Source organism: Rutilus rutilus (assembly GCF_951802725.1).
Source record: "Rutilus rutilus genome assembly, chromosome: 13".
NCBI classification, from domain to species: domain Eukaryota; kingdom Metazoa; phylum Chordata; class Actinopteri; order Cypriniformes; family Leuciscidae; genus Rutilus; species Rutilus rutilus.
The window spans coordinates 33,694,523-33,709,467 of NC_140218.1; positions in this window are offsets into that span (position 1 = coordinate 33,694,523).

Here is a 14,945-nt window from a genome sequence, read left to right on the forward strand (position 1 = left end):
GACACACACGCAATTGTGTGGTTTGTTTGAAGAGCACAGGCATGGTTTGTTTCCTTCTCTTTGGCTGTTTACAGCGGGCCATTCTCTCCATTGCTGTCTCGATGACCCGCATCTATTGGAGGTGTGAAGGGGAGGTTTTAACCAGGGGAAGTAAATATTTATGAAAGATAACAGCAGCTTGAACAAATGCTCTGAGTGATGAATGGTCATTTATGACTGAATGGGGGTCTGAGGGCTTCAATCACATGGGATGAGAGCTTTAAAACCTGTCTCTTAATGTTCCTTGAATTAGATCAGGGGCAATCATTGTAGGAGTGACTTGTAATTCAGGTTTTATTTTCATACAGTGTGAAAACGAACTCTGTTAAGATTGTTTTCAGAAGATAATCTTTGACTTGTTTCAGATGAGGACCAGCGAGGCTGTGTTAGTGAGCGTAAGAGCAATATCACCATCTAGTGGTTTTCCAGCTTTTCTAGTGAGACCTTTGTGATTGTTGATAATGACTTTGTACAGGGTGTGTGTGTATTTACTATACTATATTTAGGCTACTTTACATGTGCTTTAGGTATGTTAGACAACACATCAACAGAAGTTATTTAAAGCATGACAAAACATTATTAAAACATAATGATTTAAAATGTACCTTAAAGTGAGACTAACTTGACATTTTACTAAGTGCACTCTTTTTAAAGTGTGTTATGCCAGAAGTGTGTTATTTAGTCATGAAAGTGTGCTCTTTTTCAGTATGTGGCCTTTTATTTCATTAATAGTATATATTATATATCTGCTGTTTTATAAATACTTTAAGATTTAAAGCACACAAGTGAGCATTCAATACAATTAAGCACACTTCTATTTCACAAGGGCATTTGGGGTTAGATTGGAATGAACAACAATGACCTTTCCGAAAGCGTAGATATTTAAATACACATTTAGGCTGTGTCCTAAAGCTGCCCTCGCTGTCTTATCAATCAGGCAATGACTTTGTAGGCACGAAGGTCCCTCGCGGCAGACTGAGGCAGCGTAACGGTTTAATGATCTACAGCAAAATAGAGAGAGCTTTGGTTTGGTGAAAACTTAGCAAATATTGAATTATTAAAATAGGAATTTCTTGCTAGAAATGACATCAAAAGTGTGAAAAATGTAGGTAAAAAAGAGCAATTTTCAGGCGCCATCTTTATTTTTTAGCTCAACTGTCACAGAATGGAAAGCACAGGATTGTGGGATATCATAGGCAGTGAAGGATACATCTATGCTGCCTTTCAAAATCAATCAGATGAAGGTGACAGGTGATGAGGCAGCATTTATCAGCTTTCAAATTATTAGCTTAACTTTATACTTGTTCATCTGCTCGTTAACGAAAATATCTAATCAGCCAATCACATGGCAGCATCTCAATGCATTTAGGCATGTAGACATGTGTTGCGTCCCAATTCGCCTACTTATACACCCTAAACCTATGTACTCTTTTTGTGAAGAATACTTTTGGTAACACTTTATTTCGATAATCCACTTTAGACATTCTACTAACTATAAGTAACTCTGCAGCTACATGTCAACTAACGGTCATTAGAGTATCAGTAGACTGTCTGCTTAATATCTGCTAACACTTTATTTTGTTGGTCCCCCAACATATATTCTACTGACTACAAGTCAACTTATTAACCCGAACATGAACCCTAACACCTAACCATAACCTAACAGTCTACTGACAGTCTACTACAGTCTACTAATACTCTAATGAGAGTTAGATGACATGTAGTTGCAAAGCTACTTATAGTTAGTAGAATGTCTAGTAAGTGGACTATCAAAATAAAGTGGAACCATACTTTTGAGAATGTGTATACACTGTGGGACATACAATCACATCATACAATAGTGTCTTTAACGGTTGCTCTCTGTTGCTTAGTTACACACATCCTGTCACCATAAGCTAGCCTGTCAATCATCTTGTCACAGTCGCGGGTCTTTCATGTGGAAAACTCTTCTCATGTTAATGCATAACGAGACATTTAAAAGTTAATGGCCAAACGGATCTTTATAAAAGTTCACGTTGTTGCAGATGAAATATACATTTTTCAACTTAAATGCTGATTATTAGTCACTCAAACCTCTTTATCCAAACCTCTCTACTTAACCGTCGGTCGCGCACATCCGCCATGTTTTTCAACACTTTATACTTGTGTTTGTAGTTCTGAACCGAATCAAGACGATCTACTGAAGTTAAAACTGAGCATCAGAATGGGGAGGAAAAGTGATTTAAGTGACTTTGAACGTGGCATGGTTGTCGGTATTTCAGAAAACTGCTGATCTGCTATGACTTTCTCTCACAACCATCTCTAGGGTTTACAGAGAATGGTCAGAACAAGAGAAAGTATCCAGTGAGCGTCAGTTCTGTGGGAGAAAATGCCTTGTGGATGTCAGAGGTCAGAGGAGAATGACCAGACTGGTTTGAGCTGATAGAAAGGTAACAGTAACTCAAATAAGCACTTGTTACAACTGAGGTCTGCAGAAGATCATCTCCGAACGATCAACACATCAAGCCATGAATCAGTCGGGCTACAGAAGCATGAAGACACACACCTGTGCCACTCCTGTCAGCTAAGAGCAGGAAACTAAGGCTACAATTCACAGAAGACTGTAAAACTGTTGCCTGACTCTCGATTTCTGCCGCAACGTTCAGATGGTCGGGTCAGAATTTGGCGTAAACACAATGAATCCCTCCTGCCTTGTATTACACTCTTAAAAAAAAGGGTTCCTCGAGGTTCTATATAGAACCCTGGGATTCAGTACTTGGCCAATAGAACCTTTTACCAAAAAAATGGTTCTATGTAGAACCCTTGCATGCAAAGAACCTTTTTTTTTATTAAAATGGTTCTGTAATTCATGTTTTATGACTGAAGTGTAAACTAAAGATTACACAACACATTCACAAAGCTTTTTGAGTCAAGACCCATGAGAATGACTGCTGTAGTCAAAAACAAGAGTAAACAAATATTAATATGAGCTGCACATTAGCATGAAACTTATATTTCCTAATATATTATAGTTTAACTTTTTGACAAATCATTTTGTGAAGAAAAAAATAAACTAACCAGGAGTTTTCTTTATTTTGTATACCATATTGTGATGGTTTTAATCTATCGAAGGGAACATTAAAAACAAATAATCGTAAAAATGCTCCCTGGTGGCGTACATGCGTTGCGTTCTGGATTGTTTATATTTTCTTATTTAATAATAACTCGTTTAATAATAAAGAACCCTTAAATGGCTCTATTTAGAACCATCTAACTTGGATTCAAAGAACCATTTGGGGTTCTTTTTATGGAACCCTTTTAAATGGTTCTATATAGAACCATTTTGGAGTTCCATATATGAAGTGGGTGATAGAACCATTTCTGGTTCTAAATAGAACCATTTCTTTTAAGAGTGTAGCTGTTCAGACTCCTGCTGGTGGTGCAATGGTGTTTGTGATATATTTTTTTGGCACACTTTGGGCCTCTTAGTACCAGCTTAGCATCGTTTAAATGTACAGTCATTTCCTTTGTTACTAAAACACAACACAGTTCAATGCGTAATTCAAAATACGGGTAAAACACTGGTGAGAAATCAATGCAGACTGTCTTCACACTGTGCCCTGTTTTAACTTTCTTAAGAGTGTAAAGAAAAAAATGAAGTCACATTGACATGATATTTTAACTTAAAAAAATGTTGAGCTTTCAAAAAGGTCTCTGCGTATTTCAGATTCTGAACAGACCATGAAGATGAATCTTCATCGCTATCCCATTAATCTCCATGTAAAGGCATGTATTGTATCTGCTGATAACCATTAAACCAGATCAGTCTGTGTAGGACTCTAGGAGTGTTTCATGTCACAGTAGTGTTATCGGCTCTCCTGTGGAGATATGAGCGTCCTGTAGGAAGACACTGCGGATCTCAGCAGTAAGTGGTAGAAGCTTTTCACGGCGCAAAATCGATATGCAAGATGCTGGAGACAGAAAACAGAGACATGTTGAAGAGAGTGTTATAACACACACACACACACACACACACACACACACACACACACACACACACACACACACACAGTGTTATCGTGAAGCTCTTCTCTCTAGCCATGGAATGCTGGTCTTGAATGAGATGTCACACTCACACACACACACACACACACACACACACACACACACACACACACACACACACACACACACACACACACATTCTAGTCATTAACCTCATAGACACTTTCACCATGACAACAAGTCCTTCAGTAAACAGTTCAGGATGTTTACGGTTTCCTCTTCCTGTTCTGGCTAACACAATGCATGACCTTTGACCTCACCCTCCCTGGCTTTTACTCACCACCCGCATTGAGGTTGTTAACTACCTAAACTGTTTGTGCTGTGGACATGAATGATACCTGAAATTATTTGTTGTTGACGAGAGTGTCATGCATAAACTGATGGAAACACATTTGCTGAATACATTTTTTAAAAAGTCATGTGATTTTGCCTCAACAAATCAAGTTGTTTTTGCAATATCCAGATTTTTCACAAGTTTTATTCACAACTTGAATTTAAACATATATATATATATAGTAACTTGGGCCATTAAGCATCAACTAGCAACCCTCCACAACCCCTTAGCAAACACATAGCAATATGCTAAAATCAATGTAAGCATGCTAGCATTTCAACACAACTTCTGCTCACGTATTTGAAGGCTGCTATTGGATCATTTAGGGTAACCGTCAAATAACGTGACCACTCATAACTTTATGGAGAGCTTACGACATACTATCTACGTTCTGCCTTAAGACAAATGGTGCAACCGAATAAAGTACGGAGTTAGTTACAAACTAGCAAGTAGTTACTAAGCCTCTAGTGTGGACTTTAAGTAATAGCATTCAAATGGCTGGTGCAACCCTGGAGGAACCCCTACACTGGACATTTTGGATGTCTCTCTTATCTAACACACATATCTGAGGTCTTGGAGTCTTTACTAATGAGCCGATGAGTTGAATCAGGTGTGTTTGATTAGGAAGCATCTAAACTGTGCAGTACTGGGATCCTAAGGACCAGGGTTGGGAAACACTGCACTAGAGCAATAGCTTATGCTGGGTACACACTACAAGATATACGGCTTGATTTTGGACCGATTTCTCCCCTGACAATCCTTGGTAAAGTCCGATTATCTTGATGGTTCTACAGATTATCTTATCAGATTTCCCTGTGGTGTGAGGTGTGTATAAGAGTGACTGAATCGGCTTGGAAGAACGTCGGAGCCACCCTGATCTTGAATCAGAAATTCTGTTGTGTGGGGGGAACCCCGAGGACAAACGAGCGCACGCTCCGGAGATTATCACGTGAAGCGAAACAATACCCAATCAGAAAGTAAGCTGATGGAAGACTCCAGCTCAGGCTGTAACATATAAAGTACAGTGAGGAAAATAAGTATTTGAACACCCTGCTATTTTGCAAGTTCTCCCACTTAGAAATCATGGAGGGGTCTGAAATTGTCATCGTAGGTGCATGTCCACTGTGAGAGACATAATCTAAAAAAAAAAAAATCCAGAAATCACAATGTATGATTTTTTAACAATTTTTTTGTATGATACAGCTGCAAATAAGTATTTGAACACCTGAGAAAATCAATGTTAATATTTGGTACAGTAGCCTTTGTTTGCAATTACAGAGGTCAAACGTTTCCTGTAGTTTTTCACCAGGTTTGCACACACTGCAGGAGGGATTTTGGCCCACTCCTCCACACAGATCTTCTCTAGATCAGTCAGGTTTCTGGGCTGTCGCTGAGAAACACGGAGTTTGAGCTCCCTCCAAAGATTCTCTATTGGGTTTAGGTCTGGAGACTGGCTAGGCCACGCCAGAACCTTGATATGCTTCTTACAGAGCCACTCCTTGGTTATCCTGGCTGTGTGCTTCGGGTCATTGTCATGTTGGAAGACCCAGCCTCGACCCATCTTCAATGCTTTAACTGAGGGAAGGAGGTTGTTCCCCAAAATCTCGCAATACATGGCCCCAGTCATCCTCTCCTTAATACAGTGCAGTCGCCCTGTCCCATGTGCAGAAAAACACCCCCAAAGCATGATGCTACCACCCCCATGCTTCACAGTAGGGATGGTGTTCTTGGGATGGTACTCATCATTCTTCTTCCTCCAAACACGTTTAGTGGAATTATGACCAAAAAGTTCTATTTTGGTCTCATCTGACCACATGACTTTCTCCCATGACTCCTCTGGATCATCCAAATGGTCTTTGGCAAACTTAAGACGGCCTTGACATGTGCTGGTTTAAGCAGGGGAACCTTCCGTGCCATGCATGATTTCAAACCATGACGTCTTAGTGTATTACCAACAGTAACCTTGGAAACGGTGGTCCCAGCTCTTTTCAGGTCATTGACCAGCTCCTCCCGTGTAGTTCTGGGCTGATTTCTCACCTTTCTTAGGATCATTGAGACCCCACGAGGTGAGATCTTGCATGGAGCCCCAGTCCGAGGGAGATTGACAGTCATGTTTAGCTTCTTCCATTTTCTAATGATTGCTCCAACAGTGGACCTTTTTTCACCAAGCTGCTTGGCAATTTCCCCGTAGCCCTTTACAGCCTTGTGGAGGTGTACAATTTTGTCTCTAGTGTCTTTGGACAGCTCTTTGGTCTTGGCCATGTTAGTAGTTGGATTCTTACTGATTGTATGGGGTGGACAGGTGTCTTTATGCAGCTAACGACCTCAAACAGGTGCATCTAATTTAGGATAATAAATGAGTGGAGGTGGACATTTTAAAGGCAGACTAACAGGTCTTTGAGGGTCAGAATTCTAGCTGATAGACAGGTGTTCAAATACTTATTTGCAGCTGTATCATACAAATAAATAGTTAAAAAATCATATATTGTGCTTTCTGGATTTTTTTTTTTAGATTATGTCTCTCACAGTGGACATGCACCTACGATGACAATTTCAGACCCCTCCATGATTTCCAAGTGGGAGAACTTGCAAAATAGCAGGGTGTTCAAATACTTATTTTCCTCACTGTATATGTTACAGCGTCACACCTTCTCCACATTTTCATCAAAGAACAACTTCCAGTTTAGTGGGCAGGGCATAAATGGCGGCTAGTCCTGCCAGTGCATCTTTGCATGCTATGGCCATCATGCAGGCTTACCAGGCAGACTTGCTTAGGGATGTGACGACCTCTGCTGTTGGTTTTGGAAATTGCTGTTTGGTACCTTTGCCCACTAATTACCTCAATTGGCAGTCAACTGGGAATACCAGTGACCGTGCCTTAGACGCTCCTTAAAAGAGATCACCAACTGAGGGGACTTTGCTTTTGGACTTGGCTTGTGTTGTAATTTGTTACCTTTTGCATTTACTAATTGCATTTACATTTACATGTACCTTGTTTTTGTTGCTTCCCTTGAGCCAAGGGTCGTAACAGGGACTTTGATGAGGGCAAGGGGGTCAGGTCTCACGATATTAAAGAGCTACGCCGGGCCACAATCTGTCTCTCCGTGCCACCAAGAGACGGCCCAAGTCATCGGCCGCTCCATCACATGGAGAGGCATTTATGGTTGAACCTCTCTGGCATCAATGAGAGGGACTAAACATTTCTCCTTAATGTCCCGCTGTCGCCTTCTGGCCTCTTCAGTGATGCTCTAAATTCGGTCTTCGAGAGGTTTCAGGAGGCGAAATTTCAATAAGCAGTGTTTAAGAGGTTCATCCCTCGCTGCTAGATCCCACGCTGCCAGCCTCCTGCTCCTCATATCGTCAGAGGCAGAAGCAAGTGCCTCCACGAAGCCCTCAGGAAATCAGTGTTGTATCCCAGCCGCATCAGGCCTCAGGGCACATTGGTTTTCAGAGAACTCAAACCGTAGTGTCTGCCCGAAGTCGATGAAATGACGGTTCGACATCGAGATGTCCATCTCGTTCACATAAGACGCTTGGAGCTGAGGCTTAATGCCAAGAAGAGCATGCTACTCCCTCTTCAGGAATCTGTGTTTTAGATTTGGTTACAATGCAGGCACGTTTGTCTCCCGCTCGTATCGAGTCTATTCTGACGACAATAACCACGATCAAGCTTGGCCAAGCATCTTTATCAAACTTTTCAAAGATTACAGGGGCTCATGGCAGTCAAACATAATTCCCTTTGACCGTGAGACCTTTTGTCCTTTTGGCTGTACATTTTCAACCACTGAATATTTTCTTTCAACTTGCATTTCTCTAATCAGCTATTTTATATAGAGACCTCTTGTTAGAAAATAAGATTTTTTAGAAGGTTTAAAAATATATATAATAATAATAATAAAGGTTCCCCTTTTATTTAACATTTAGTATTATTGTTTTAATTTGAAAATATTTCAATACATTTTATAGTTATAATAAAAAAATAAAAAAATGTATGAGGTATACAATGCATATGAAAACTATGAAGAGAACAGAATTACATTTAAAATGGGGTTCTCGTGTAATTTCATGAACTTCCCGTTAAAGCCCCACATACTTCTGGATTTATCCTAATACAGATACAGAAACAAATCATTTTGACACAGATGCAAATATTGGCTCTGCTGCACACCCCTAGTGGCGAGCTTTATTTTTTAAAAGCTCTACTCACAGTTTCTTCAGAAAATGTTACAAATGTTTGCCTTTATCCCTGTTTCTTTGAGACTCATAAGTTACTCATAAGCAGAGAGACATGATTATACAGTATACATAAACAAAAATGCATCGCTCTCATCTTTGTTGATATACATGGACTGTTTCTAAAATTACCTTTTCTCTCCACTGGCTCTCTCCTAAAAGGAAGAGAAGCAAAAGAGGCAGAACTTAAATTAAAGTGGAAGAAGAAGCCTCGATTGGATCCAGATGCCACGATGGCGTATTCACGTCATTATCCAATCAGAGCAGAGTTTGATCTTATTATCCAATCAGACAGTTGCGTGTCTGATGTCTGATCTCAGCAGGGAGCACCGATTCGAAACATGAATGAAGGTCTTGGTCTCTGTGACTCATTAAGTGAAAACACACATACATATGCAAAGTGTTATTGCTCCAATGTGTGTGGTAATGGCAAAGATGAATCTATCTCTATACGTCGCCTTGCTCCCTACTGACTACATAAATATAGCCGCAAACAGCAATCATCGGGGTCCAAGCACCAATGACTCAAATCGATGATTAGGTGCTACAATTGATTCACTCAATTGATTCAAAAGTCATAAAAATGCATGATTGTTTCAAAAGAGACATCTGACTTCTAAATAAATAAAAACATTTAAATCGGTTGCAAAATATTAGACCTAAAACGATTTATTGTGGAAAAGTTACAGCCCCTCATCTGTCATTTACATAAATGGCTGATTACATAGAATTTGCTGCCATGAGCATCATATTGCATGATCAAAGATTGAGCAGAGATGGACATGGCTTGTCCTGTATGTCAAGTTCTTTTAAGTTTGGACTTTGCATTCAGCAGATGTAGGTGGTCTATTAGTTAAAATGGCTTATCCACCTTATTTTTTCAGCATGGAAGTAAGCTGTTTTCTGTGCATGTGTGAGACTTCCGATTCATAAGCCGCAACTAGAAGAATATCAAAGTGCAGGAAATGGCTTGTAGAGCTAAAAATAACTGGAAGTGAATGACACTATAAGCCAGACACATACAAATTTACAAATATTTAAGGTTGATATTTTTGCAACACTTATTTAAACTCTTTTTAGAGCTTTTTGTCATGAGGGTCTTGAGATGATGATTCCCAAACTTTCTGCAAATCTGACCAACAGTCTAGGAGGAGAGTGACTTATGGTCTCTGATTCCCAAAGATAGGGACTTTTATGGCAGAAGAAAATTCAGGCATGTCTGGCAACCGATGGTGGATTAAATTAAATTAATTCCCTTTCATTTTGTTATTGTATGTGAAGCTATTGAACCTTCAAACCTGATTTCACTAAGTGCAACATGTTCCTGTATCAACATATTTGTTGATCCTGGAACAACATTCCAATCAACCAATCAGATTTGAGGACCAAGTTTACAGCTGATGTCAAGATTTGGCTTGCAACCAGGGTTAAGTGCTTCTATATCAGTGTTATTCATCATTTCCCTCTGATTTTAGGGATAACTTATGGGTAGGGTTAGGTTTAGGGGTAGGGATTGGGTTAGGACTAAATTTTCAGACAGGAATGTTGTTCCAGGATCGACAAATATGTTGATCCAAGAAAATGTGTTAAGGCCAATTCACACCATGCCGACAGACGGGAATAAACACTTTGTTGGGTTTTGTCGGATCAGTGTGTTACCCCTGATGTTGGCGTTTGTCGGTGTCTATCAGAGCTTGTTTTCACAGATTGGCTCTTGTTGGGTCATTGAATGTCCGAGAAGCGATATTCTGCAATCTGGTGATATGTACGTGTTGGTCAGCATCTGTCGGTTTGGTGGAAATCGACCTTTACTTGGCAGAATCACAGTGACCTTGACATAAATGGCTGATCATTTTACAAATGGCTGTAACCCTCGTAGCATCATAAGTCTATAAAATGTTGTATGTTTTCTGAGAATGTCCTCCAAGTAAAATTCACAAGGAATAGGCTCATTAGTCATTATGGGCCACACCGCAAAATATATCTGTTAAATGAAGCTCACTTTTTGTCAGGAGTGTCTCAATATGGTGCGTACTAAATTTGGAACAAAATAGTTATTTTTCACTTAGATATATTTAGAGTATGTAACGAATAATTGAGACGTTGCATTGGGAGTTCAGCTATATGCTTTAAAATGCTGACTGAAGTTCATCAGGTTCACTGGTGTCTGGATCTCTGTTTTTAAAGAATTTTGTGTTTTCTGTCTGTGTTTTTTTCTTTTTCTCCCAAAAACAGATGTGTGTGAAAAGGCCTAACACACTACGATCAACTGAACATCGGCTATACACACACATCTGCACTTCTGTAGAACAGAGTAAACATCTTTTGCATGTAGCCAGTGACGGTTTACAGATTGTAAACAAACGGAAACTGTGCCCATGGGAAAAGCTTTGAGAATTATACATTTAAACACTTGCCATATAAAGTTATATTGTCACAACATTTTAAATAATTGTTACAACAAATGAAAGAAATGTTCATGTCTGTCTTTTCAAAGTGCAAACGATTTTATCCATCTGTAAAATAGGACACTACAGCATTATAGCAAAAATTGTTCCCAGAGTACAAAATAGAGATGTTGCTGACAGAGTTTGGGCATGTTTTTAATGTAAGTGTATGCCTAAAATGTTGCGAGCACATAATTTGAACAACAACCTCTTCTGCTGTTGATTTGTGTTGTTTAGAATAAGAGGAAGAACATATGGGCCACTTTTACCTGTTAATCAGAACATGATGGATCCTCAGCAACATGATTAATACCAGGTTTGTGTTGAGTTACTACTTTGACCGCTTTCAGAACAAACTCAGCGGCTGCGTCCAATTGTGGGAAAATGCTCCCTCCACAGGCGGCGTACAGAGGTAGGAAGCACATCGGAATCCATTGATCGTGTCACTTCCTGTCTGCTGAGATACCGTCATCTGATCACTTTCTGAAGGCAGATTTAGCCTATTCTTCACTGCCTTTGATGACCGCCACGTAAACTTTAAGGGTGGATGGAGAAGACCCTGCTGAAAAGCGATCTTGCAAGAACTCGAGCACTGTACCAACTGGGCAGTTCACTGGATCCCACTGACACTGATTGCACCAAAAAGTAAAAACCTTCCACTTCAGAGCATAAAGTTTCCTCATGGCTGGAGCTCTGGAGTGTGAAGTATGGACTCTACAACCTCAGTTGAGAGACCAGCATCTATGAGATGGGCCCCCTCAGAGGCCAAACCCACAAGTTCCATATTTCTGGATGAGGAGAGCCAACCCAAACCCGGCTGGCCGAGCCAACCCAAAATTGGCTCGGCCAGCGTGGTGCTACCGGCAGTAGGCTTATCCCACCCCGGCGGCGGACTCTCTCCAGAACTTCACGCATGGGTTTGCGTACATCATATTATAAGATTATACACACAGGGGGAAAAAGCACAATGACGAGGTTAAATATCTTTGAATAATTCATCATAATACATAAAGAAAAAGCATTTTTTGTTTGCTATTTATAAGCCTGAGGGATAAAACGAGAGTTAAATTCAAGAACAAAAAGAGGAAAACAATGGAGATTTAAGCGACTTTTGCTTGTGGGCAAACATCTTTGCATTTAAAATGAAGAAATTTAACAACATTCAAGAGATGAAGATTTGGGGGTTTCGTAATAAAAAATAATATCTTTAAGGATAAAACTGTGTGTTACATTAGTGGGTTAAAAATATAAGAACTTAAATCAACCCATAATTTATTGGTTACTTATAGGTTATAGCGTACTACAATCACAAAATAAATGGGCAGCTGTTTCTTCAAGATCACAAAATGACCAAGTTTAGTCAATAGATAGATGAGTTAAACCTGTCGGTCACATCTTTTAAGTTGTTGCGCTTGTGATAACGTCGTATCCAGGTCACATGATAACGTCAACATGGCGGATGATGTACGGCTCGCATTCATGCTTAACAAGATCAGGCTATAAAGTACCTACTCTTTTAGCACTTGTTAAGTAAGTACTTATTGAAATTAAGTAGCCTACCTACTCAGTGAGTGCGCGGTTTCAGACGCAGCCCAGAGCTTCTAACAGCAGCTGCAGTGACATAATGGGCCCTATCTTACACCCGGCGCAATGCAGCGCCAAGCGCGACGCAAGTGTTTTATGCTAGTTTCAGTCTGACGCAGTTATAATTTTCATGTCCTGCTGTTGTTTAAAGGGGTCATATAATGGCATTTGTGTACAAGTTATTATGATTCTTTAGGGTCTAAATGAAAAGTTTGTAATATACTTTAATTAAAAATTCTCATTAGTATTGTAAGAAAACACTAAGTTTACCTGGTCAAAAACAGCTCTGTTTTCAGCACGCCGTTTAAGTGCATGTGTCTTTAAATGATAATGAGCTTTGCTCACCCCGCCCCTCTGTTCTGTGCCTACACCGTTTGTAATAACACAATAACCATAAGGCGTTGTTCATTATAAACGTGGGATTATGAATTATATTGAGAACGTTGTACATAGAAAACATGCCGTAATGTACCCTGAGTGTAAACAGCCGCATTCATCGTGAAGCGTGCAGCAAGCGATTTGCAAAGATAAATATAAATATAAATATAAAGGTTAATAAAATGTTACACTCACTTCTTCTTCTGGAGGTGCAGCAGGAACACGAATAGTTGGTACCGATCCTTTTTTTCAGGAGCAGCTTCTTAGCAAAACCAGCTTTACTGACCCTCGTTTATAAAGCAGTCCGGTGTGTGAAATGATTCGCGCAAACATGAAAGCATTGACGTTGATCGTGGGGAATATTCCCTTCAAAAACAAACTCAGCCACTGCGTCTTCAGCGGTTCGGATTTAGGAACATCAAAATGATGCTGTGTTCCTTATTACACCCAAGAACACCACAATCGCTTAGACGCCATTCTGCTCCAGCGTATCAACAATGACCGCGCGGACTATGATGACAGCTCGTTTAGGGCAGGTCTGTGTTGAAACGCTGCTGTCAAGTAACAATCGTGGGAGGGGCATCCGACCGTGTGACGTCACACGGTCAGACGGCTCGATTTGAGAGAGGGGAAAACATCTGGATGGATTTTTATCATTATATGATGGTTGTGTTCAGGCACTGCCAACACACATTTCAGTACAATCAACTTGTAAAAGTGCATGTACCATTATATGACCACTTTAAAAAACAAACGCATTTGCGCCCATTTGTGTGCCCATAGGCTACTGGTCTGAAAATGAGGTGTGTTCTGGCGCATTGTTGGCGCGTTGCTATTTTGAGGCAACAGAAATAGACTGAGCCATTGATCAACTGAAACATGGTCTGCATGGTCTTTTTTTGTGAGCGCGTTAGTAATGTGCGCCTATAGGCAGCATACACTCTTCTTATTAAACACACAGCACACAAACATGCCAAATATTTCAAATAAAAGGATTACAATGTAAAAGATTATTATTGTGTACATAAAGATATGGTGGAATCCGGCTTGTCCCGTAGATGGTCTGATTGCGCACTTTTACCTCGCGCACGAGCAGATCCGTTTGTGCCGGAGACGCGTTCGGTCTTTCCACTATCAAATTCCGTCATGTAAATAGCGAATCTGCCATGGTGCGAGCGCACCTGGCGTTTAAAGGGAATGTGAGATGAGACTCTGATTGGTTTAATGCACATAAATCCCAAAACACACCCATTACTCATTATGAGAATAGGGACAACCCTTTTAGACCATGCACCTGGCGCTCCGACCATTTTCCCCGTCGTTACACTAGCAAAAGTGGATTCGGACACGGCCTAAGTGAACTTGCACCGTGCACTTTAGACCATGAGATCGTTAAAATAGGGCCCTGAGACTTTACCAATCAACGATTGGCTCTTTTATTCAGAAGGCTGCAGATTCAGCATAAGATGTCAGTCACCAAATTAGGCACTTCCTTTTTTTTTTACTTTTTTGCATAGTGATTTTATTTATTTATTTTTGTTTTGCTGCATAGTGCAGACCTGACTAATTAATCATTAAATGCATTGTTTTCAATCATATATTTTATTATTTGCTCGTTGTATACCTAGTGCACATTAAAATCCGCTCCATTAAAATGTGTCGCACGAAGTTTTTACGTCAAAAAGTTTTGCGTGGTTATTAGCAGAGTGGAGCTGCATTAGGACAAACATTTGATAAGATTGCCATCTTCTGGTGATTCATCACACAGCCAATAAAAAGCTAATTTGAAAAAGATTTTCATTCTCCAACCATGCAAGAACAGGTTAAGTTAGTAGTTGAAACCCTGTGCAGCACTTCTTCGATATACTTATGACTGCAGTGTAGAT